General features: G+C 39.7%; 1 long non-coding RNA gene across 2 annotated transcripts; it reads left to right on the top strand.

Moving 5' to 3' along the window:
- The first annotated feature begins 11,414 nt into the window (after positions 1 to 11,414).
- LOC142949938 (uncharacterized) lies at positions 11,415 to 14,254 on the top strand. 2 transcript variants are annotated; one of them, XR_012954110.1, is made up of 3 exons: positions 11,415 to 11,464; positions 12,655 to 12,765; positions 14,108 to 14,254. It is a non-coding gene; the product is annotated as an uncharacterized LOC142949938 (long non-coding RNA). The 2 variants fall into 2 exon arrangements; XR_012954111.1 differs by lacking the exon at positions 11,415 to 11,464 and adding an exon at positions 12,150 to 12,286.
- Positions 14,255 to 24,459: the final 10,205 nt, after the last annotated feature.

The following is a 24,459-nucleotide window of genomic DNA, read 5'->3' as shown; positions in this document are numbered from 1 at the left end:
TCTCTGGAGAGTCATCTTACTTGCCCATTTAACACCAAGCCAGGCTATTTTACATGTTCCAATTGAAGAAGCCTCGATCACAGTTTTAGGGGGCATTCGTGGGGCCTTTTCGCCCATTGCCCACTTAAATTTCTGATAATGACTCTATGTGTCCCGCCAATAATTTACCCGAGTACACACAGGTGGTCTGAAGGCTGCAACTCACCTCATCCCTGTCTGTGACCTCCAGGGTGAGGATGGACGCACCGCTGGCCAGGTTCTCAGAGACGGCCACGTTGTAGATCCCCTTACCGAACTCAGGCGGGTTGTTGTTCACGTCCTTCACCTTCACCACCACAGAGCTGTTTCCAACCAGAGAGGGAGTTCCCCCATCAGAGGCCTGAACCGTGAGACTGTACACCTTAACCTCACTGTAGTCCAGAGGCTGGGCCAGCCGCAGAGTCCCGCTGGAAGGGTCCAACTCAAAAACAGGAGGGTCTGAGGAGGGACTTTGCTGGAGAATATTGTAAGTTATTCTCCCATTGGCTTCTTCATCGGGGTCCACAGCTGATAAGGTGAGCAAGCTTGTACCCGCTGACTGCGTCTCTAAGACTTCATGCTGATACTCAACCTTTGAGAACTTGGGGACGTTATCATTGATGTCGGACACTTGGACCAGCAGGGAGGCTGTGGCCGACCTGGAAGGACGACCCCGATCTTCAGCCAGCACCAGCAGGTTGTACTCTGCCTTAGTCTCCCTATCAAGTGCACCGGCCACACTCACCATCCCAGACGCAGGGTCAACAGAGAACCTGCCCTCTCCTCCTCTCAGAGAGTATCTGATCTCCTCGTTGAAGTTGCTGTCTTTGTCTGTAGCTGGAACAGCAGTAACATTGGATCCTACCTCTGTGTCCTCGGGGACTGATTTCGTGACAGAACTGGAGGTAAAAACAGGACTGTTATCATTGACGTCAGTGACTTCAACCTCCACGACTGCATTGTCAATGTTGACCCCGTCGGAGATGGAGATGGCCACAGAGTAGTTGTGTGGGGCCTCATCGTAGTCGAGCTTCACTTTAGTGGAGAAGTCACCGTTGTTGGAGATGGTGAACTTGTCAGCTTCTGTAACAACTTGGAGAGTCACAGGAACTTCAGCAGCTAATGAGAGGAAGTCCACCTGAACATAAAGATTAATATTACACTAGGAATGTGTAGATAATCAGAGGTGAATACCTAAATACAAATCGACTTTGCATGTTAGATGAACAGTTGGTTGGAAAAAACATCTCTTGACAGTTTGATATGGTCATAAAAACTTACAGTCAGAATCACAACTCCTGCGTCCTGCTCTTCTTCTAAAGTGCCGCGGTACACGTTGTGTAAAAACTGAGGGTTTGAGTCACCAGGGGCCAAAATCTTCACCTGTGCTGAGGAGGAGCGGGATATGGTGCCACCTAGGAGGAAGAACATCGTACTGACTTATATCATTCAGTATGAAGAATCTTTTAAACTTTTTCAGAATTATGTTGTTGCAAATCCAGGGCTGGTACTTTTTCACACTGCACCAAAGCCTCAGTATGCTTCAAACAAACCAATTTGTACAACATCTTGTCCAACCACGTCACAATGTTAAACCGGCTGCTACCTATGACTGCACAGACAAAGGCTACCTCCACTTAGCTGTGTGAGACTGTGCTCTACACAGAATTTCCACTGGTTATCCAACATCCAATCTCAAGAAATCACCAGCAGCGAGCATTCTGAAGATGTTAACCCCGGGTTTTCTGTATAAAATAAACTTATACTGCCAAACTGTGAAGTGGATGACACGACTCTACTGAATGAAGTGCAGTCGTGTAAAGTTTCAGCCCACAGACAGCAGTTTGACAAAAATCTCATGACCCTAAATAAATAGATATTTACAGTTGGACTGGATTCAGGCTTTATGCCACACAATTAATCATTATTGTGGCTTGAAAAGTTTTGATTTACTGCTGATTGGCTCTTTTACTTTAACTGAATTAATCACAATCAGGTAAAGTTATTGGTGAATTTCTGGCAGGCTGTCGATAGTGTTGGAGTCTCAGCGAGGTATACCATCTCTGGCTGTTACGTAGAGAGGGAACTCCAATATCTCGTTCTGCAGCAGGGGAATGATCTTAGCCAGCGTGACGTCTCCACTATTTTCTTCGATTGAGAAGAAGCCGTCATTGTTGCCAAAGTCGATGGAGTATTTGATCTGCCCGTTCTCGCCAGCATCCGGATCTTCTGCCTTAACCTTTGAGTTAAATTACACAAATCATCATCTTAACACCGCTTCTATAAACGCCGAACGAAAAAGACATAGCAGCAAAGTGTCAACAGGAAAAGAATGACAAAAGAAAAATAAATTGTAAGTTGTAAAAATCATTGTTAGTTAAAGAAGTGTGTCATCAGCATTGCAGTAGAGGGCAGATGTATCTCTACCTAATGTGTTAAAGAAAGAGACCTGAACACCAGAGTATCTGTGCTAATGATAACTTTCAAATGTAAACAAGGATGGTTTTATCAAAATCAAACAAGCTGGGCCAAAATCCAATCTACTACGGCGAGGGCGTCGCCCACCCTCCTCTGCCTCTGATTGGCTGAGGCTTACCCTGATATTCTTACCCTAAACAGTATCACTCCTCGCTTACCCACCCGACCATCGAAGGCCACGAATACTAATCAGAGGCAGAGGAAGGAGAAATGAGCTTCCAGTCCAATGCGGAATAATTCGGACTGTTTTTAGGTTTCGACTATTGGGATTTCAGAATAATGGTCCGTCAGTTATGAGAACTATCTTTAAGTGTATAAAAACAAAAAATATGCTGCTGTAACTCAAGTTATGGACATAACAGCTGTTCACATGCTTAACACTGGGGGACAACATATCTGAATGGTAAATAAAATATTGAACCTTATAAAAATCAGGCGACAACATGGACTGTTACATGACTGAAGTAATGTTGAACAGAAATGTTTTAATCACTCACCTGGACCAGCTGCATTCCCACTGTTTGATTTGCAAACACTTTCCCCTCATACTTGTTAAAGGTGAATGCAGGACTGTTGTCATTCTCATCCAGAAGAGTCACATTGACTTCCACCACTTCAACAGCGTTGGGTGGATTCGTCTCCCTTGCTTCAATCTTTTAATTAACAAAAGAACAGCATCAAAGTTTAAGCTCACAATGTTTAGGTCCAGACGCAACACTGTTACTGTATGTTATAGCTTGATACGTTTGGTGATGTTCTGTTTTTCCAATCAAAAGACCAAAACTAACAATTAATGTATCTAAAGAAGTATTGTGTTTGTATCAAAGCCGGATATATCTTCCTTCTTTGTGCCATAGAGCTCCATTGTTGTCCAGACACTTTTAAAAACGCATCAATGAGCCTCACTGTCTCACTGTGTGACATTTTCCTTCATCACATGAGCACACACTGTCGTTTATTTCTAATCAATCCCACACACAACGTCCTGCTGCCACAAATAATCACGAGAGCAACACATGTCAATCAATCCGCCTCTGAAAATAGTCCCCAACAAATGTTATATTTTTGCTAAAGTCTTTCTGAATGAAACTATGTATTTGTGACTGGTTTTAAAAGATTTTTTGTCTTCAGTGGAAACCAGAAAGTTTGGGGCTCCTGTTTAATCCGAACTCGAGTTTACCTCAAACGTGATGCTCTCAGTGGTCTCTCTGTCCAGAGCTCGGGGGTCCGTCACTCTGACTGTCCCGTCAGAACCGACGGAGAAAGGAGCAGATTCTGGAAGGATCCGTAAAGTTCCCACAAATCCTCCCTGGGGAAAGATGATCATGGTGGTGATGGAGTTTGATTTATCACAATAAGCCAACACTATCAAATATATTGTATGTTTTAATAAGCACACATCCATGAAATTACATAGATATTAAAATGAGTGTTAATGTAGCATTATTTAAGTGATATAAAGGTTTTTTTTAAATACACTTTGGAAACCTCAGAACATATTGGTATCAGGGACACATGCCTGGACACAGATAATCTTTTAATAAGTAGAATCTGCAGTACCTGGTCCAGGTCGGTGACGACGGCTTTGAACAGAATGGCATTAACGGGGGAATTCTCTTGGAGTGTTACGGAATAGCCGGGCTGGTCAAACCTTGGAGGATTATCGTTCACATCCTCAACAGTGACAGACACCACAGCATCCGCCGTCTTCAAATTGTCATCTGTCTGGGCCGCCTGCAGAGACAAAATATTACATATTCTCATCAATAAGTGTTTCTGATTTCACATTATCCTTAACATTTGGAGACAAATTGTCCAGACGTTGTGGTGAAAATGGTAGCATAAGGAGGCAATTAGATAAGCATTTGTTAGAGTGTTGATGTACTTTAACTCCCTAGAAAAACAGCTATTTCATCATGTTCATTCTCCTGCTCATGTTCACTATTATAGAAATAGCCAATCTAAGCTAAGGGTCTAGTTTACTTACAAGGTCATATAGAGGCATCAGTATTAGTGAGACAGTTTCATAACCAGTAAAAAGTTCCTCACAGTAACTCTAAATTGATTAAGTTGTAAAGAGGAGTGTCATCAGCATAGAAGTGGAGGGAAGACATATCTTCACCTAATGTATTGCAAACGTGAAGAAGAAAGATACAGCGATTGTATCGTGTTCATTCTCCTGCTCATGTTCGGACTGTCTGGTGTGTGCCATTGATGTGTCAAATGACGCATTGCGAGATGACTGGGATTAGATTTCGGTTGTCTTATTATCCTCCATGAATTATCATGAATACCTTGATGCTGACAGAGACCATGCTGCTGTCCATCTCCTCTCTGTCTAGAGCAGTCAGCACAGACACAACTCCACTGCTGGAGTCAATGTTGAAGTTTGTCCGATACTTGTCTGGAGACACTAAACAAATAATAATGATGTTAAATATTTTGTGTTTCGTCTCAAAGGTCTGAGCCGAAATCGAAGCCTTCATTTATTTCTTGTCACTTACCTGCACTGATGCTGTAAGTTAAAGTAATGTTGATCCCCGTGTCTCCGTCCTGAGCTTTTATTGCCTCTGGCTCAATAGTCCGGAAAGACCCAACCTGAAATATACAACATACAAGGAGTTAATATAAAGAAGATTGAATTAAAAAATAACACTTCTACAATAAACTCCTGTGTCAAAATGAAGGAAAACACTACAGTATAGATACAAATATAACTATTTTATGAGCTGAAAGTTCAAATTTGTTCATTAATCTTTCAAAAATCTTAGAAATGCACCACAACCTCATCACCTTTGCTTGACTGTGTAGATTATTTTAGCATATAGATGAAGAAGAAGTAGAGCTGCATGTTCGGAGCTCTTCAGCCGAGGGCTTGTCAATCACGTTAACGGTACAGGGTCCGTGTCTGTTTTGATAGTTTCTTTATTGGATTAAACCTAAAGTGACAGAAACAAGAAAAAGTTTTGTATTTCCATTTCGTCCTCCCCGCTGCCAGGAGGAAAGCAGGCGGCAGCAACTCAAATTTAGCCAGCGTAAACCCTAACTGATTCCGGGGGACTGCCCCCTGGTGGCGGGGACAAAAATACAAATCGTTTTTTCGAGTTTCAGCCACTTTGGATTTTATCCAATAAATTAACTATCAAAGCGTACACCGACTGTACAGCCCCCGGTTAGTGGCACAGTAAACATACAGATGGCTAATGTGAATTATAGCCTGACGCCAAGCGGGAAGATCTTAAGATAGCACTGTTATTTGTTAACATTTTGTTAAATTCAGGTGGCAACCTCCGGTTCTGTCGAGTGAAGCCAATGCGGAGGTTTCTTAAAACCTGCATTCTCTCTACTGACCAGCAGGGGGCGACTCCTCCGGTTGCAAAAATAAATGGTAAACATTGTAAACATGAGTTTATGGTCTCAATCGCTAGTTTCAAGTCTTCTTCAATACAGCATGATGTTCATTTAGTAGTAAAAGAGACCATAAAGCGAAGTATGCTTTAGGGCGGGTATACTGTGATTGACAGGTCGCTGCACTCCTCCACATTCCAAATATAGTTAACGTCCGTTTATCGGTTGCAAAAAAACCAACATGGCAACCGCCGTAATCCAAGATGGCAGCAGCGAAATCGCCAAACTCAAGGCTTCAAAACCGCAGTCCACAAATCAAGGGGTGACATCACGATGACTGACTACGTCCACTGCTTATATACAGTCTATGGTTGAATTTGAGGTATTCTTGACTGTAAACTTGATGGTATGGACCCAGTTGTAGAGGTGAAATGCTGCCCCCTAACATGTGGCCAAGTCTTACACATCGCACCTTTAAAGAAAAGTGTTGGTTGGCATTGTGAAAGCTATACACCCTCACCTGTGAGAGAAATATTGCAGCATTTAGCTGAAGAGACTCACCTCATTCTCTTGAATAAAGGCCTGGTACACGTTGTGGCTGAAATACGGATTCAAGTTATCAAAGTCGACGACGTTAAGCAGCACAGTGGCTGTGTCGTTTAACCCGCCGCTATCCTGCAGTGAACACAGACAGCGCAGATCAATCAGGTATTCATGTTGTCATGGCTCTAAATAACTCTGAAGGAGGAGATGTATGAATATGTTCAATTACCTTTGCCGTCACGATGAAGTTGTACCTTTGGACTATGTTGTAGTTCAAACGTCTCTTCAAAACAAAAGCCCCTGAGGTGGCCAGGGTGAAGTCCTCTGACATTGGTTCCTTTTGACAGAAAGTCACATTTCCATTCAGATAATTGTTACTCATCGTGACACTTGTGGAGGCCTACGAATATCTCGTTTTTCTTTAAATGTTGTCACTGAAACAATACTTCAGGAACTTTCTGTAACTATTCTTATTCTATAACATTAATTGTAACTTCTCCAAATGTTGTTATATTATTATTATTTAATTACAATGGAATATGTGACTCTGTTGTTTGCTGGGGTGCTGTCTCCGTCCACAGCTGTCACTCGAAGAACCTCGCTGTCCACATCTTTCGTCTGGGGAAAAAAAGGCAAAATGACCCACAGATACAAATTAATAATAAGTCCACAGCAGCAGATTTCAGTGACTTACCTCAGAGACAGAAGTGTTGTAGCTCTCCTGTGTGAATATCGGACTGTTGTCATTGAGATCGTTGATTTTCAGCTTCCGAGTGTTGTTGTACTGCGATGGTAAAAAAAATGTATTAAAATATTTTGTTTTCTCATGTCAGTGAAAACTGCGACTTTGAGACTTTACACCCACCTTAATTATGCCGTCACACATGACGGAGTAATACAAGGTGCTGTCACTCTGAAAGACATGAACACACCGTTGACACGAATTACGGGACAAACTCTGAAACTGAAGATGTGCTGAGTGGAGTTCAGGTTCCACTGGAGCTCAGCAAAGACACCGTCTGGCAAAAAGAGGGACTCGTGCACTAAAACGACTAACTTTGGAAGATACCGACTAACTGGGAGTGAGGAAGCCTGATGAACTTAACAATGCTTCTTTTGAACAGAAGGAATCTGTGGATTTTACCCTCCATCACTTATATGAATTGGACAGCAGGAATAATTACAGCAACCAAAAACCCTTAAAGATCAAAAGGGCATTTTCAGGAAAATGCTGCGTGTATGTGCGTGTAAGGGTGCACCTTTTGGCTCAAGCTAAGTATTATATGATGAGATATGCACCTGTTGTGCCGATCTTTGCTCAACTGTTATCTAATATGATGACGCTATCACGAGAGGGTGTTGTTCCACTCAGGAATGTCTCCATGGCGGTGGAGCCCTGAGATCCCAAAGATGTGTGTTGTCTGTAAGTGTGAGTGAGACATGAGGCTATAACATATGATACTATAAGCATGACATGTATTGATACTACCATACTTTCTGTATGCACGTGGGCGTTAACGTTCTATTTTTAGAATCATTTCATGACCTGGATTAGACCCAACCGGTGGACTCTGTCTCACTATTGGCCTGCAAGGTTCAGGACTGGTTTAAACTGGTGTTTCAACCCATGAAATACACATATTTTTATAAATTTGGTAAGAAACGTCAACATTTACAGCGGCATTAATGTGTTTCATCACAGTACAGTCGTATATCTTAGTTTACAGATCAGTACCTCTTCAAGTCAAGTCAATTTTATTTATATAGCCCAATATCACAACACACACTTTTATTAACAGTATTATTAACAGGCTGATATTTATATAAAAATAGGCTATATACAGTATATGGAAAGATCCTTTGATTAGATTGTGAATCGTTGAATAGTCGACTATTCTTTATCTTTATCTCAGTGGTCACATACCTCCACATTTAACCCTCTTTAAGCATTTAAGATGCAGCATCTTATTCGTAAATATTTATTTTACTTATTTCTGTTCTTGTGCTGACGCAACACTTGAATTTCCCCTCTTATCTCATCTTAGTAACGTAAAACAAATAGCATCATATGAAGTGAATTTCTGGGAGAAAGGGTTTCCCCGACTCACGGCGGCCAGTGCGTCTGCGTCCAGCGGCTTCTTGGTGCGGACCGTCGCGCTGGTGCCTCCCAGCGTGAAGCTCAGCTCCAGAAACTCCAGGTGTTTTGGGAAGACGTAGGGCACCAGCTTCACACCCTCTGTGATCCCACTCACCACCTCCACATCCCCTGCAGCGTCGTGGGAGCATTGTGAGACGGACTACTTAAAGATCTCATCTATACCATTTCATGGACTCATAGCGCCGACGTAAGCATTTCATTGTCCTTTGTGATGAAGTCAGGAGGGAAACAAACACAGGTCCTCCTCCTTCATGATTTCCCAGGAATCGCTGATCATGAACTTTAGATAAATGATGCATCTCACTGATATAACACAACATGTCTGCTGATTGCATGTACATCGCTGTCACATCTTCTAAATAACACAGAATATTGCTGCAAAATGCTGCAAATTGAAATAAAATGCTTCATCTTTGGCGTATAGGTATGGTAAACTCATAAATCGTGATGCTTTGCTCACCTCTAAAATACATACAAAGTACATTAACAACTTTTTAATAATAAGGTATTGGTATCTGTTGCAATTTGGATATTGGCGAATCGGGCTGGTATCACTTGTTATCAGATCTAAACCATATTTTTTGGCATCACAAAAATAGTTAGCTCTCCAGTACCTGAAGATTTTGCTCAAAAAGCAACAAGAGGGTTAGAAACATAACATTAAACTGGCTGTGATGCATCATCAAGCACCAAATAAAGAATCATAAAGAATGGCCATGCAGTAGGAGTTCGTTTTTGGAATGAAATCCAATCAAATTTTTCAATATGCTATTTAAGATTATTGTCACTTACCTGAATATCCTTCATCCACTACACCCACATGTCCATTGCTACCTCCAGCACAATTAATGGTTGAAGTACCTTGAGGAACGGAACAAATACGAGTTAATAGAGAATAGAGAGTTCAAGGCAGGTTCACACACATGACTGCACATAAAAGCGTTGTTTGTCACTTACTGGTATCAAGTCCTGCAGAATGTTTTGGTTTTATGAGCCCAGCTTTATCTGTGGCTGAGATTTCTGCCTCCACAATAATAATAATAATGGAGGTATACATACAGAATCTTTCCTGTGGTTTTGGCGGCACCTATTGGTGAGGTCGCAGATTGCAACCAAGTGAAACTTCTCCTGTGTGTGTCAGGCCTGCAGGAGAACTACGGTGGGCGTGACACACATGAATGAGCCTATCTAGAACCAGTGTTTGGTTTGTCTGTTCTGGGCAATTGTTCCCTTAAATGCTACACACTGTACCTTTAAGTTCATTTCTACCATTCGAAGCAGATACACAAAGGCCCAATACAACAAATACTGTATCAGCTTTGTTAAAATGATTCAATGACAAACACAGTTTCAGGTACATGAGAACATACTGTGTTTATTTTAGTTCTTGCCATCTCATTTCTGTACATTATACCGAAGACTCTGTTTATGACTTTATATTGTTTGAAATGCACTGAACCATTTGATGAAGAAAGGTTTTTTGTATGGTGTAGTTTTTCTTTTTTTACATACGGACAGCACCTGACATTGGACTTTGAAACACTAAAACTTAAAGTGAGGCGTACTCAACTCGATATGACGGCATGATTTCATACAGATATAAGGTTGAGTCAACAAGCGAGTGGGCGCAGGAGGAAGGGGACAGGGTTCACCGGACAGTAGATTTATGAAACCCACTGCAGCGCAAAATGACCAAATCATTCAGTGTCCTGGGCTTCCATATGAATCCTCAGCCAACGTTTGGCACATTTCAATACATTGACTGATAATTATCGTCCTCTTTTTGGTGGTCAAAGGTCACTGTGACCACAACTCCTCCAACTTGACCGACAGATTCAGCGGTTTAATGTAAATAAAAATCCAGGACCTTCGTAACAGACGGAAGACTCACCCTCATTGTTCTGACTGTTTATGGTTTTAAATCAAATCTGCTTCTAAAATCCAGGAAATTCATTCATTCCGGCTCCACTCACCTATAGGACTTCCAGTGACGACACACACACAAATGAAGAAAACGAGAAGGAGACCGGCCCGGATCAAACCACCGGTGTCCATATCGGCTCGGTTGTGTTTTCCCGAAACCTGACCACCGACACTGAACGAATCACCTGAATCGCAGTCGTTAAGAGGCGTCTGCTGTTCACCTCGCCCTCCTTTCCAGGACTCCTGTTTTATGGTGGGTTGTAAACCGTTACAGGTATCACTGGTACCAATGAGCAGGACCAAGTCTGAGTTTCATTTCACACGAAACATGGTTAAGAATCGTGTGTTAACTTCACAGGTGGAGAAGTTTGGTCTACATTTAGCTATCGATGAAGGTCAGGCCTCTGCTGCTGCACATTTGTATTTTAATTCAGATTTATTTTGGACCTTGTTTGTACCTTTCATTCGATTTCTATTGCCTTTGCTTTTGTAGATTGTCATATCGTTGTGGAGTATTATAAAAATGTTTATTGTCTCTTTGTTGACAGACTTCTCCTGTTGGCAGACTGGCTGTTAGAAACAAATATAAAATTACACTGTTTGTGTTTCTTATGTTACCTCCACTTCCTGTTCTGCACTTCTGACCTGTAGCTGACTCTGACCAGCCCCCTGACCGTCTGCTGACAACTCCATCTTTAATCTTCAAGTCATGATGACGAGGCTAAAGGGGGAACAAATACAACTGGTAAAACACTTCTAAACATGTGGGTTGCCTTAAGAAAAGTATTATCATATCTCTCTAAACAGGCCTTCACACCTCCGCTGTTAAACAACCTTACGCAGCGTCAGTGAAGCTGACTTCCCTCTTCTGTTTCTGCTACAATGAGTCGACATGAAGAGCAGATTTTGACACCGAACCTAAAACACAAAACATTTACATATACACAGCACCTTGAGAAGGAAACAGCTGATAAACATCCTTCTCCACCAAAGCAGGTACTAGATCTCACTTGGTTGATTTAGTACAAATTATAACTTCAAATACAAAAGAGAACAAAATGAGCTCATGCAGGTAAAATGGGGGATTTTGTCTTCATAAAGAACTTGTGGTAAGGGACCGAAAGGTCCAGAAAATAAGTGTTATTAAGTTTCATGCCGTGTCAATTTAAGAGGAACACTATTTGATGTCGGTACAGGTCTCAGCACCAAAAATACTTTTTTGCTTGTTTTTTATGATGTATTGGAGTTTGAATATGTCAGTGTGATGTTCAAAAGTTGCTAAAACAATGTCTTTGAACTAATAAACTACATTTAATTATAAACTGCAGTAACAGTAAACCCATGTTTTTGCCTCAATTTATTGTTTTATAAATACAGGCCGGCATAACAACCCTCATTTGTTTGGATCTTCTGGGTGAAACAGTGCAACGTATCTTATAGATAACACCTTTTTATTATCGTCTTCTCTCTTTACATTTTTTTTCCCAGATAAAGGCGTGGTGCCATGCTGCAGGTGTTGCTAATCTCCCAAATTCAAACTGCAACTTCTCCAACAGCACTTCATCTTATGACATAGCTCAGCCTCACAGTACATACTAGGCTTCTTAATGTAGTGGTGCACTGGTGACACTGCACTGAAAGGGTTAACATGAACACAGCCAGTAAAGGGTCCTAATAGTGTCTTTATTATCAGCTGTCAGTAAAACACAATACAGTTCAACAGAACCACACACTTCATCCTCCAGCATGATGGTAGAGTTGAATGAAGCGCTCTCTGAACACATCAGAACCTTCATGAAGGGAGCATCACTGCAGCAGGTGTATTACTTCTTCAATTCCTTTTGACAGGTTCATTAGGATTATGTGTTCTCAGATAATACTGAATCATTAAGGAATTAATCCATCACAGTAATCTACCAACACTACTATTTAGAAATGCTCTGTTCATTTTGGTTGATGTGTGGTATTTGGTGTTTTTACTGTAGTGTCGATTAAACATTGGAACGTACTAAACTCTAACTGGTAACTTGTTAGCTCACGTCTAACTAACAACACCTTCTACATCTTTCTCATTTTGGAGAAAATTCAAAAGAAGAAACTAAGGTCATGTCACCACTTTGAGGGTGTGGCGATGGTCTCACGCTGCTCTATAAAATGTTCCTTCCTTCTGACTGTTTTCACTGCAGCAACACGTTGCCACCTGAAGAAGAAGAAGAAGAAGAAAAAGAAGAAGAAGAAAAAGAAGAAGAAGCAGACGACTTCAGAGGCTCCATTGAACATCTCTCTCCACCGCACAGGTACAAGTTTAAATGTGCATATTGTAGCATAAATAATGGGAAATCATATGATAATATTAATTCTAACATCGTTAAAACCACCGTGCATCTTTGTACATTTATGTAGAGGTGGGCGGTACAAAAGGTATAGAAAGTACACCGGTATAAGTTTGCCCTACGGTATTAATTTTGACTAACGTGCTGACCCTTGAGATGCACCTATTGATCATCTACTGTTCATATATATACACTTTTGGATATATATCTATACTGTACATAGTTGTTAAATGTTTAGGCTTACCTCTGCTCTACTTTGTTGTCCTTGTTTTTACATCTTATTGTTTATTTGTATATTCTATGTACGACACACACACAAGCCGTGGAGGAAAACCTTAAAATCATTTGGAACAACTTAATTAATCAGATTACAATGTTAATTCATTCCCTTCATGCTGCTCAGAGTATTCCCAGTGACCGGCTCGTGACGGCATGGAGCTAAACAGCTAATGTTACCGGAGGTTGCTTTAACGCTCTGCTCAGTAAAAATGACGATGGGGCGAAGGTAAATCAAAACGCTATCATGATGTGTTCATATGTAATCTTATGACATGTAGTTTTTGGTGATAAACTTGAATAAATACAGTTGTTTGAAGTAGATGTTTTCACAGCAATATAAAATAGATATCAGAGAGCTGACCTGTTTAACTTCCAACACTCTGCGCAGGTTAAAATACATCATTAAAACTACTAATGCCAACATTTTTTTTTAATAAAAGCAAGTAATTAAATAGAAATACAATCATTTATTTTCTATTGTGAATTGCGTGTTTTCTGGAAATAACCATTAAAAATGACAAAAACAAAGTAAAAAGATAACATTTTGAAATGTGGTCGGTTTACATTGACTTTGGGATGGACGAAATGATGCCATAGAGTTACCATACCAGTGCTCTACCTCTTCAGAAGCATTTATATTGACATTTAGAAAAATGTATATACGGTGCTACATCTGGTTATTGTCCGTCCTTAAAAATTATACCATGATATAAATTTTAGGCCATACCACACAGCCTTACATATATGCATTTTATATTGGCGGTTGGGTGGCTTGGGGTGCCACGACAAAAATATTTCCTTTGAAGGGTCGCTCTAGTCTACAAACGTTTTGGGAGCCTTTTTACAATATATAAGGTGTTTTTGTTGACTAACAGAAAAGTGTAATGTCAATAAAATAGACAAAGCATTCATTTGCCTTCTACAACCTGTTTGAAATGTATTTGTCGTCATCTCGGTTAAGTTCTAGTCTTTTTTATCAGGTAATGAAAATTTTGCACTCTGTGATTAAACTTAAAATTGTATTCAGATGGCTGGACTGTGGTTGATGACTGTGATGCTGGTGTTCTTCTCGTCTGTTGGAAGTTTGGATGCTGTGGACCAGAACAAGCTTGCGGAACTCATACAAGCCGTCAAGAAAGCGTGAGTCAACATCCCGACTGCTCATTGTCTTTTGATTTTAACGCATGTTCAATCAAGGTTAGCAGGTAGCTCGGCAGAAGCAAAGGAAAGTCTGTGATCTTGGATATTAAATGTTAACAAAAGACTACACATAAATGATTTACAACTTTGGCCATCAAAATAAGAGACATTTTAGTTACTTTGAGTTGATAGCACAAGGCTCTGCAGATGGCAATGTTGGTCAGACTGCCTCCCAGTTCAGTCATAATGATGAATGGTTCTATTTATCACAAAAATACTATTTAGTTTAAGTGTCTTTCCTGTTTGTACCTTCCCCACAGTCATTGTTAGTGTGGTAGAATGATATTTACTGTGCTCTTCAGAAAACGTATTTACTTCCTCCTGTTCCAAAATAGGATACATTGCTACTATGCATTAAACAGAGTAGGTTGAACTTGTGATATCAGTATCAAAACATCTTAAGATGTTGCTAAATTGATTAGATATTGCAGTCCGCTGCCTCAGACTGTTAAGAATTTCAAAATGTTGAGAAAATGTAAATCAATCTGTTCATCATTAATAAATCTGTTGTTATTATTATTATTATTATTATATTATTATTGAAGAGTTCCAACGTTATTGGTTCCGTTACGGGTACTTTGTTAACATTTTGGTTTAATTTATTATCACCAGTAAAAAGCAGAGTGTGATAGCTCAGTTATTAGTTAAATGCTGTCTGTCTGTATGTAGTCTAACTGTTTAGCTTAGTTTGACACATCTTTAAATCCTTAAGTGCAGGTAGAGAAAGCAGCCCCTCCTCTCTCTATCAGCGTTAATGCAGGCAGTGAACCAGCAGAGGGAGGACAGAGGACAGAGGACAGAGGACAGAGGACAGGAGGAAGGGCTGACACTGTTCTTCACTCTTTATAAACTTCACTCAGGAATATCATTTATTGACATTTTAGATTTGTTCCAGTGAGATATTAATACGTTTATATAGCGAATCTGCTGTTGTAAACATTGCTGTTGCTGCTCTAGAAACATTTAGTTAAAGTTAAAATATAAATAACTTCTAATCCGGTTCTGAATTTGTTATTTTTCTTAAATAATATATTAAAAAACAATAATTTAGTGATGAAAAAGAACCGATGAGAGTATCTATAAAGAACCGAACCCATCAGAATCGTAGTATTGATAAAATGCTAATGATACTCATCCCTAGTATCAAAAGAGTGGGAATACTTGTAACATGTTGTGTTCTCTATTGACAGGTACCAAATAAAAGGTATGTTCAGTCTGGCTCTAAGCATCAAGAACGAGGACCCAGAAAACGTAAAGGAACTCCTCACAGAGAACCCCAAAGACCAGGTGGATCAGCAGCTTTCAAACGGTGATGTGTACAGTAGCCAAAGCCTTACTGTAGCAAAAGTTAAATCACCTGAACATGCCGAGTTACGAGTTTTGCAGAACTTAAACCTTGTCAGCAATGACGGTGACTTGCTGGTCATCTACTCTCACGCTTCCTCTTGTCCCGGAACATGTACAAACAAGAAAAATCAATACAACATCATCGATAAGATTAGAAATGTCATTAACAAAGGAAAGTGGAGTAGCCACGTCTTTGTGTTTGAAAAAATATTCAAGCCTGCAGGTGGTAGTTCATTTGACGAGGAAACACTGAAAAAGGCTCTTAAAGAACTTGGAAAATCTGGAATCCCTCTTGCTAACATATTTCGCTGTTACAAACCGCAAAATTCCAATTTCCAGTGCACAAGCTGCTCCAGTGGTGGAAATGTTGCAAAGGAGTGTGTTGATCACGACCTATAAAGTCTAAAAGTGCTGCAGGAATGAGTCCTAAAACCCAGAAATGAGTCAGCATTTTTGCGCTTCCTGTTCTCTCGTGCTGAAGTTTTCTGTTTTCTGAATGTGTTTTTGGTTACATGTCTGAAATATAGTCTGTGGTTAACTTCAGCTTAAAAGATTTAGAAAAACATCACACTCCGGAATTTACAAGTTTTCATGTTTTTAAAAATGGCGATTGCTAAAAAGTGGCGAAATTAAACCACAAAACGTCGCCATCTTTAGCTTTTTACTTCTGCCGATTGCATTTACACTTCAGAGATCATAACAGTGATGTTCATTCGTGAAGATTAGTTTCCTCAACATAACGTGGAAGTATCATTGTTTGCCACAGAGCTTATTTTCTGCAATAATCCAAAATCAAATCATTGTCGAGGGTCCAGTGCGATGCTGACTTCCTCATACGTCATCCCTGCAGCACTTCATGTAGAAGCACACGGCCGCGTGTTGTGATTTACAATACGTGTGTATCTACAGAACCGACTTCCGAAGTCAAAGCAAATATTTAACCAGCTAGCAAAGCGCTCGCAGCAGCCTCGGGTTATTTAGAGTTTTTATTTGAATGTGATTGCACCGAACTAATCGAGTTGTTATTGAATGCATCTCAGGAGAATTCCAGTCTCACTGCGCTCAGTATCGGTCTACTCATCACCCATGTTCATGTTCACATTTAGAAAATAAAAACGTTATAAATGTGTAACTCAAGTTGAAAACAATGCCGGTGTTTGATGATGTATTAGATGACTCCTGAATAAAGATCTTCTGTAATGATTTTGTTAATAGATGGGTTATTTGGCTTTCATTTGACCAGCCAATCGGTGCTTGTGTATCTTTGTACTGATTGCACCACCCACTGCATGGGCCTATTTGTGATTTTGTGAATTGGTTTTGTTTTCGTTGTGCAGAAACACTCTGTATTCATTATAGTAAGCAGAACTAAAGACCATATTTAGGTAAAGCTCACTGTATGTACTGTACTCATGTCATTGTACTCTTTCTATCTCTGTAAAGCATTGGCAAATTAAAGCTTGGCTCAGCATTGACTTTGGTCATTTTGGTTTTCTGTGCGTCAGTTATTTGAGGACCCCGACACACCACCTCTACTATTTGTTACACAGTTTAGATTCTACAGGACAGACAGCAGTAAAATCTGTTTTATATTTATTTGAGCCTTTCCTTTACCATGCATAACATGCTCACATATTTTACTGTATATTACTGTGAAGAAGTATAAACTCTACAACATTACAGTCAACCACACAACACTATGCTGTAATACACCATACAATACAAAGTAGTGATGTTGGGGAGTGATCCAACTGGACCTGTGTGTGGAACTAAACCTCATGAGGTAAGAAGACACACAGGTCATTCAAACAGTAATTGGTTTAAAAAAATAACTTTAAAATATCACTGCAATATGAAGCGCTGCTCTCTGATTTTAAGAGTTCTAGTAAACACAAAACATAACATTTACTCAAGCCACATTTTTCCCATTTTATGAAAAGTTGACATTTTGGAGACACATAGTTTGCATGATCTACCAACTGACTCCCACATCAAGAGAGTTACAGTATTCACAACATGAATTATTAAAAACACAAAGGACCACATCCAGATCTCCAAAAACAATTAATAATCAACGTGATGTGAGAGAAGTTACTACTTATCCCTGAGTTTACTAAGCAGACTCAAGAGTTACACCAGCATGTGTGGACATTTGAAGGACCAAGAAAACAAGGTTCCTCATGAGTGATGTTTCCAGGACTGATGAGAAGGATGTTTATCTTACTGTCATTATACTGGAAATGCAAATATGTGTCTTGCCTTGACATCTTAGAGACAACTTAAAAGAGACTAAAGGTCCAGTTTAAGAAGACGTATAGCTAAGTTCTGTTTGTTGAAACTTAGACCTCAAGAGACAGTAGCGGAGGAGGATGAAAACGATCAATTATTAACTGAAACTAATGAGTATGACTAGGTGTACCCCAAATGCCCTTATTTAAGCATTGAATCAGTCAGTATAGGTCTCCAAAGGTGATGAGTCAGGGCTATGGATCAACACGAGTTGTGTGATGTTCAACTTGTTCTCCTGGTCTTGTTTCTTCATGGTGACTCAGAGACATGCTTAAATAAGGGCATGGGGCCACTGGGAGGGTTTGGCCGTGGTCCGGCTCTCCTTTATAAAAAGGTCACTTCCTTCTGACCTCATTCACTGCGGCAGCACCTTGAGAAGGAAACAGCTGAGAAACATCCTTCTCCACCAAAGCAGGTACTAGATCTCACTTGGTTGATTTAGTACAAATTATAACTTCAAATACAAAAGAGAAAAAAATGAGCTCATGCAGGTAAAATGGGGGATTTTGTCTCCATAAAGAACTTGTGGTAAGGGACCGAAAGGTCCAGAAAATAAGTGGTATTAAGTTTCATGCCGTGTCAATTTAAGAGGAACACTATTTGATGTCGGTACAGGTCTCAGCACCAACAATACTTTTTTGCTTGTTTTTTATGATGTATTGGAGTTTGAATATGTCAGTGGGATTATTGTGTGACTATTAAACAAGACTATGTAGCCTGTGCTGAACAATTACATCACAATGGCACATTGAGTTCCCCTTCAATTCCCATGATTGTGATGAGTCAGCTGCTTTACAGACATCCTCTTTAGGAAACAAATGCGTCTCCAGGTTAGACACGGTATGCTTCATTATCGAACTGTTTCACAGTTCGTTTTTCATCAAGTTAGTCGTATTAAACAGTCGTATTTTTAGTATAAAAATATTGTGTTTCAGTCATTTTCCATATTGAGCTTCTCAAATGTCTGGTTTTCTTTATCACACATGATAGCAAACGGTATATGTCCAGACATTTGAAGACGTCACCTCTGGCTTTGGGAAACTTGTAGACATTTTTCACACGACATTAAGTAGAAAAACTAACTAATCTGCACTTTAATCGATAAATAAAATGACACAACAGTGTTCCAGTAGCACAAGTAAAAAAGAGTCATAAAGTCGGGGAAGTGACTCAGCATTTGTTTTTTGTCTCTTTTCTGTTTGAGGGTTTTTACATCTGGTTGGCAGCAGCAGTGAAGGTGAGCATCCTCATGATCCGGACTCCGTTTAAATTTGACAACTGCTTTTGACATTTTTCTTTATGCAGAATGGACCTTTCAGAATAATAAATGATATTATTATATTATAACTATTGATGCATTTATATGTTCATCTATATTTTATATATTACTATTACATACCACTGGGTAGCATGTTCATTTCCCCTGGGATCAATAAATCATTATTATATTAATAATATCATCATTTATTTATTGATTATGTGTTTTGTTTTTCTGAACTTGTTAAATAGTTGAAGCTGTCAGATAAATGTAGTGGAGTAAAAAGTACAACATGTCCCTCAGAGATGTAGTGGAGTAGAAGTGTAACGTAGCAGACAATACAAATACTCAAGTAAAGTACAAGTACCTCAAACTTTCGCAAAAGTACTTGAGTAAATGTACTTAGTTACTGTTTGACTGTAGACCAGATCAGACTGCGTCTCATGAAAGAACAGCTCCAGAGAAGCTTTTATTCTGAAGGACGAGTATGAGAGACACATTATGAAAGTTTCACCTTTAAAACTATTTTCAAATTTCTCAAGAATCCGAAAATTGTTGTATTTATTTCTCCACGTTATTCTTGTCTCACTAAACTTTAAATAAGGAACTACACATTTTAGTCATCTTTGTTTTGTTGCATCTAATTATGAGCATAAAAGCTGAATATGAGACGTTGACACGATGCAGGTGAAATGTGATATGTGCTGGTGAAGCTTGGGTTTAATTAAAAACCTGCTGCAGATTATACACATTTTGAGATTGTAATGTAAATCATTATTATCCCTGATGATGTCTGTTGAACATCCTCAGATGGCAGGTCTGTGCTGGATGGCTGTGACGCTGGGCCTGTTGCTGTCTGTTGGAAACAGTTCGGCTGATTTTGAAAGACCAAACCTGGAGCAGCTTACAGATATGGTTAATGAGCTCTGGTATAGGTGAGTCAGCTTGTATTAAATACCAGACAGGTTGATCGATTTCCTCTAAACAAAACACCATTCCTGACATTGTGATGTCTGCACCTGAAAAAAACTAAATTACTTACTGTTATTTCTGTTATCTGGTTTCATTCAGTTGTTATTTAGTCGACTGTTCAAACAATCAAACATGCCAGTGACATGTTGTGTCTGTCTTCATTTGGCAGTTATAGACCAAGCTACAAAGTCAACACAGGTGGAAGGTCAGTAGGTGATTAAGGAAACATTACTCATGAAGTACCTTTCAAAATAAAAGTTAAAATGTGTTTTATAGCAAAGAGAAAAGACTACAGACGACGATAACAACACACATCACAGACTGACACAACGTACTGTTTACCCTCGATGACTTTCCATAATTCACAATATGAAGAAACAATTCTGGACGAACAATTCAACTTTGACTTTCTATATTTAATCTAATATAGAGACAACAACAGATGTGTGGAGTAACATGTGACTGAAGTCTACAGTTTAATTTGGTTCCTATACTTTATTAACAAACTGTTTTAAATGACGTCTGCTTTACATCTTGTGTGTCTCTTCCCTTTGACAGAAGAAACCCCATGTTCAGTCTGGCTGTGAGCATCCCATACGACAACAACAAGAACATGTACGACATCAGAAAAGTCATTGCTGCTGACTCTCCTGCTACAGTGAAGAATTCGATTTTAAGATGTGAAGTTTACAGGGGCACGAGGGTGGTTGCAGCCACAGTTCTGAAATGGCCCAATGTTCTGGATCAGTGTCCTGATGAAGAAGTACAATGGTCTATTGTTCGGAGGAATTGTGATAAAAAGCCTAAGACATGGGCTGCCCTGAAGACAGAGTGCCCTGATGTAGTTTGTAGAGCTGATCATGCCGAGTACCGTGTTCTGCAGAACTTTGACACGTTAACAAAGAATCCAAACAAAAATGATTTCTTGCTTTTCTACGTTCTTGCTTCCCCATGTGGTGAAAAATGTACAGCCATAAATACACCCGGGAGCATTCTCAAAAGCATACAACAGATTATGAAGTGGGACAACTACGCTGTTGTGTTTTCCAATGTATTCAAGCCTCGAGGTGGTGAACCCATACCCGAGGAGAATCTCATAGGAGCGCTTGAACGGCTTGGGACAAGCATTGGTCTGAAAAACATATATCGTTGCGATGGCTCAGTGCTGTGCACAAGCTGCTCTCATGGTGGTACAGGTACAGTCACCCCCTTCTGTTACTCAGACGACCCACAATTCATACCGCCTCAACGTGGCAGAAGTGATTCCCCCTCACGAAGTGGTCAGGGTGGGAGAGACCAAAAAAACAACAACATCAATAAGAAAGCAGGGGTTTCCACTAATGTTGGCGGTAATTCAGGAGGGGTGGTGGGTCAGGGTGACAGCGGAGGGGGCGAGGACCGATGTGTGCATGCAGGGGCAAAAAAGGTAAATAAGACGACTGAAGGTGAAGGTGTTTCCTCCTCATAAAGTGGCTTCGAGGTCCGTAATAGCAGCTGCAGGGAAGCAACTAGCAAGCGCAAACGTTCCACCATCGACAGGTTGTGATACTCTGTGATACTCAGAGGTGATTTTCATTTTGTTTCAGATTAAAGATAAAAAGGAAGTCTGCTGTAAATGAAGCTCAGTATTTCCTCCTGTCACTGTAAACTGAACCTCTGTAAAGTGTTCTGTTCTCTCTCATTAAAGCTTTGGCTCAGCATCAACTCTGATGTGTGTGTGTGTCATTTTAGAGCGCAGGCAGAACAACCCTCATCTCACAGTTTGGATCTTCTGGTGAAACAGTTCAACTTCTCAGAGAGGCAGCGCACGCTCTCCTGACAAATCTGTTTTCTATTTAATTGAGCCTTTCCTTTACCCTTTACCATGCATACTCAAATATTTTACTGTATATTACTGTGAAGAAGTATACACTCTAACATTACAGTCAACAATAACACTATGCTGTAATACACCATACAATACAAAATAGTGATATTAGGGAGTGATCCAACTGAACCTGTGTGTGGAACAAAACCTCATGAGGTAAGAAGACACACAGGTCATTCAAAAAGTAATGGTTTAAAAAAGAATATATATATATTTATATATATATATATATAAATATTTACTCAAGCCACATTTTTCTCATTTTATGAAAAGTTGACATTTTGGAGACGCATAGTTTTCACCAGACAAGCTTCTCTACATGTTGTACTTGAAGTAAACACTCCCTCCTGTAGGGAGGCGTTTCTCACACGTTACTCTGTTCTCAGGAACATTTCATTGCTGTTAATATCTGAAATGTGAGACGTGACTTAACTCGTAGTAATTTAAGTCTCAGACTTAAGTTTTTTCCTGTTTATCTCCAAAACTATCAAGACTAAGTCGCTCTTAAAAAACAATCTTTTTAAATAGAGATGCACCGACCGGTCTTAAACTCGGTCGGTGTGGAAGTTCTCAGACATTAAGCTCACCTCGCAATTTCTTACAACTGCAAGTCTCAAATAAGCCGTGGAGGAACAGCCTTAAATCTAAAACGCTGATTCTTATTTGGAACAACTAACTCAATCAGACACATTAGACACTAAGCAGCATGCATCCTGTGCTTTTAAAGGCCAGCATCTTGCGGTCCGCGTTAGCATTTAAGTTTACAGGTCACTGACTGGTGTTGACGACCTTACACGTACACACAGAAACTGACGACACACACACACACACACACACACACACACTAATACACACACACTAACACGTGGGCACTTTCAATTACATTAGCAGATGCTCAAACACTACAAAATATATCCCCTGGTCCGGATTGATTTGAACTTTGGTCCGAATATTTATCGGCTTAAGTCTCAAGTAAATGTCTTTCTTTTCTTTTTTATTTAAGTTTCTCACGAACAGATGAAAACAGGACGCTTTCAGTTTTGAGTCGAATCTACAAGTCATCCACCGAGCAGAAGTCTTCAACTTGACCTTATCTGTTGATGAATAAGGTGTCAGCGAAATAACACAACTCAGGGTGGGATCGCTTCTACAGTTCGTTCCCTCTGAAGAAGTTCCTCTTTAACATGAAAGCCACATCTGGTTTTAAAACTATTTACATCTTAAACATTGACATTTGTCTATTCGATGTCTGCAATCTTATATACAGTTGTGTGAAAAAGTGTTTGCCCCCATTCCTGATTTCTTATTTTTTTGCATGTTTGTCACACTTAAATGTTTCAGATCATCAAACAAATTTAAATATTAGACAAAGATAACACAAGTAAACACAAAATGCAGTTTTTAAATGAAGGTTTTTATTATTAAGGGGAAAAAAAAATCCAAACCTACATGGCCCTGTGTGAAAAAGTCATTGCCCCCCCCCTGTTAAAACATAAATTAACTGTGGTTTATCACATCTTTGGAAAGCTGAGTTCAATTTCTCTAGCCACACCCAGGCCTGATTACTGCCACACCTGTTCTCAATCAAGAAATCACTTAAATAGGACCTGCCTGACAAAGTGAGGTAGACCAAAAGATCCTCAAAAGCTAGACATCATGCTGCGATCCAAAGAAATTCAGGAACAAATGAGAAACAAAGTAATTGAGATCTATCAGTCTGGAAAAGGTTACAAAGCCATTTCTAAAGCTTTGGGACTCCAGCGAACCACAGTGAGAGCCATTATCCACAAATGGCGAAAACATGGAACAGTGGTGAACCTTCCCAGGAGTGGCCGGCCGACCAAAATTAGTCATAGTATAGTATGTCCAAAAAAGTGATAAAAATGTAATTTAGTATGTTGAAAAGTCGAAAAAAGTCTGAGTATAGTACGTTGAAAACATCGAAATTTAAGTCATAGTATATGTCCATAAAGTCAAAAAAAGTCAGCGTGAAATATGTCCAAAAAATTAAAATAGGATGTCGAAAAAATGAATGAAGAGTCAAATTATATGATGTCAAAAAAGTAAGCATGAAATATGTCGAAAAAGACAATAGTACAGTATATCAAATAAAGTCATAATATATGATTGTAGTCTACACCTATAAATTCCTCGCCTCTGGCAATCACCCTTTTACCATTTCCCTGCATTTCCATCATATCCTATGAAAAACAAAAACCTGTGTTCCTTCAGAAAGCTAACAGTACCCTCACCTGTGCTCCCTCACCCAGGCTCAGTACTCCTTTTAATGTGCATTCATGCACCCCTTTTTTTCCACATTCGGTTGATTCTTTTCCCCAAATAATACACTTGATGTCTGCTTTACTGACACTAATGTGCATATCTGTGTTTCCTGTCTTTAAAGCCCTCTTTGCCAACTCATCCGCCCTCTCATTCCCACTCACCC

This window comes from Anarhichas minor, unplaced genomic scaffold (assembly GCF_050575085.1).
Source record: "Anarhichas minor isolate MPS153535 unplaced genomic scaffold, ASM5057508v1 ptg000014l, whole genome shotgun sequence".
Classification (NCBI taxonomy): domain Eukaryota; kingdom Metazoa; phylum Chordata; class Actinopteri; order Perciformes; family Anarhichadidae; genus Anarhichas; species Anarhichas minor.
This window is presented reverse-complemented; position numbering and strand designations above follow the sequence as displayed.